Source organism: Mastomys coucha, unplaced genomic scaffold, assembly GCF_008632895.1.
Source record: "Mastomys coucha isolate ucsf_1 unplaced genomic scaffold, UCSF_Mcou_1 pScaffold18, whole genome shotgun sequence".
Classification (NCBI taxonomy): domain Eukaryota; kingdom Metazoa; phylum Chordata; class Mammalia; order Rodentia; family Muridae; genus Mastomys; species Mastomys coucha.
Window position 1 is genome coordinate 109,339,971 of NW_022196900.1, and position 3,181 is coordinate 109,343,151.

A 3,181-nucleotide genomic window follows, 5' to 3' on the forward strand; every position below is an offset into this window, starting at 1 on the left:
TTCAGTGAATTGAGAGCAGGGCCAGAGCGAGTGGAGCCAGAGTGAGCAAGGCAGGCAGAGGTCCTGAGTTCAATTCCCAGCAGCCACACACACATAATGGCTCCCGGCCATCTGTACAGCTACAGTGTACTCATACACATAAAATAAATAAAATAAAATCTTTTTTTAAAAAAAGAGTACAAACTCATTAAAAGAAGAAGAAGAAGAAGAAGAAGAAGAAGAAGAAGAAGAAGAAGAAGAAGAAGAAGAAGAAGAAGAAGAAGAGGCCTACAAAACTCCAAATAGACTGGACCAGAAAAGAAATTCCTCTTGTCACATAATAATCAAAACACCAAATGCACTAAACAAAGAAAGAATTTTAAAAATAGTAAGGGAAAAAGGTCAAGTAACATCTAAAGGCAGGCCTATCAGAATTGCACCACACTTCTTACCAGAGACTATGAAAGCTAGAAGATCCTGGGCAGATGTCATACAGACCCTAAGAGAACACGAATGGCAGCCCAGATTACTATACCCAGCAAAACTCTCAATTACCATAGATGGAGAAACCAAGATATTCCATGGCAAAAACAAATTTACACAATACCTTTCCACAAATCCAGCCCTACAAAGGATAATAGATGGAAAACATCAACATAAGGAGCAAAACTACACCCTAGAAAAAGAAAGTAATCTTCTTTCAACAAATCCAAAAGAAGATAGCCATAGAAACATAATCCCACCTCTAACAACAAAAATAGCAGAAAGCTACAATCACTTTTCCTTAATTTCTCTTAACATCAATGGACTCAATCCCCCAATAAAAAGACATAGACTAACAGACTGGATTTGTAAACAAGACCCAGCATTTTGCTGCATACAGGAAACTCACCTCAGTAACAAAGACAGACACTACCTTTGAGTAAAGGGCTGGAAAACAATTTTCTAAGAAAATGGTTCCAAGAAACAAGCTGGAGTAACCATTCTAATATTGAATAAAATTGACTTTCAACCGAAAGTTACCAAAAAAGATAAGGAAGGACACTTCATACTCATCAAAGGAAAAATCAGCCAAGAACTCTCAAATCTGAACATCTATGCTCCAAATGCAAGGGGACCCACATTTATAAAGGAAACTTTACTAAAGTTCAAAGCACACATTGCACCTCACACAATGATAATGAGAGACTTCAATACCTCACTCTTATCAATGGACAGATCATGGAAACAAACTAAATAGAGACACAGTGAAACCAAATGGATTAAACAGATATCTGTAGAACATTTCATCCTAAAACAAAAGACTATACCTTCTTCTCAGCGCCTCATAAAAATTGACCATATAATCAGTCACAAAACAGGCCTCAACAGATACAAGAAGATTGAAATAATCCCATGCATCCTATCAGATCACCACGGACTCAGGCTGGTCTTCAATAACAACAAAAACAACAGAAAGCCCACATCCACATGAAAGCTGAACAACATCCTACTCAATGATAACTTGATCAAGGAAGAAATAAGAAAGAAATTAAAGACTTTTTAGAATTTGATGAAAATGAAGACTTATGGGACACAATGAAAGCAGTGCTAAGAGGAAAACTCATAGCTCTGAGTGCCTCCAAAAAGAAACTGGAGAGAGCATACACTACCAGCTTAACAGCACATCTGAAACCTCTAGAACAAAAAGAAGCAAATACACCCAAAAGGAGTAGATGGCAGGAAATAATCAAACTCAGGGCTGAAACCAAGCAAATAGAAACAAAAAGAACTATACAAAGAATCAACAAAACCAGAAGCTGGTTCTTTGAGAAAATCAACAAGATAAACAAACCCTTAGCCAGACTAACCAGAGGGCACAGAGACAGTATCCAAATTAACAAAATCAGAAATGAAAAGGGAGATATGACAATAGAAACTGAGGAAATTCAAAACATCATCAGATCCTACTACAAAAGCCTATACTCAACAAAACTGGAAAATCTGGATGAAATGGACAATTTTCTAGACAAACACCAAATACCAAAGTTAAATCAGGATCAGATAAACCATCTAAACAGTGCCATAACACCTAAAGAAATAAAAGCAGTCATTAGAAGTCTCCCAACTGCCGGGCAATGGTGGCGCATGCCTTTAATCCCAGCACTTGGGAGGCAGAGGCAAGCAAATTTCTGAGTTCGAGGCTAGCCTGGTCTACAGAATGAGTTCCAGGACAGCCAGGGCTATATAGAGAAACCCTGTCTCGAAAAAAAAAAAAAAGTCTCCCAACTAACAAAAGGCCAGGACCAGATGTGTTTAGTACAGAATTAAAAGAAGACCTAATACCAATACTCTTCAAACTATTCTACAAAATAGAAACAGACAGAACTCTACCCAATTTGTTCTATGAAGCCACAGTTACACTGATACCAAAACCACACAAAGACCCAACAAAGAAATAGAACTTCAGACCAATTTCCCTTATGAATGTCGATGCAAAAATACTCAATAAAATTCTCGCAAACCAAATCCAAGATCAAGTAAGCTTCATCGAAGGGATGCAGGGATGGTTCAATATATGGAAACCCATCAACGTAATTCACTATATAAACAAACTCAAAGGAAAAAACCACATGATCATTTCATTAGATACTCAAAAAGCATTTGACAAAACTCAACATCCCTTCATGTTAAAAGTCTTGGAAACATCAGGAATTCAAGGCTCATACTTAAACATAGTAAAAACAATAGACAGCAAACCAATAGCCAACATCAAACTAAATGGAGAGGATCTTGAAGCAATCCCACTAAAATCAGGGACTAGACAAGGTTGCCCACTCTCTCCCTATCTATTCAATATAGTACTTGAAGTTCTAGCTAGAGCAATTAGACAACAAAAGGAGGTCAAAGAGATATAAACTGGAAAGGAAGAAGTCAAAATATCACTATTTTCAGATGATATTCTAGTATACTTAAGTGACCCCAAAAATTCCACCAGAGAACTCCTAAACCTGATAAATAACTTCAGCAAAGTGACTGGATATAAAATTAATTCAAATAAATCAGTGGCCTTCCTATACACAAAGAATAAACGGGCTGAGAAAGAAATTAAGGAAATGACACCCTTCACAATAGTCACAAACAATATAAACTACCTTGGTGTGACTCTAAACAAACAAGTGAAAGATCTGTATGACAAGAACTTCAAGTCTCTGAAGAAAGA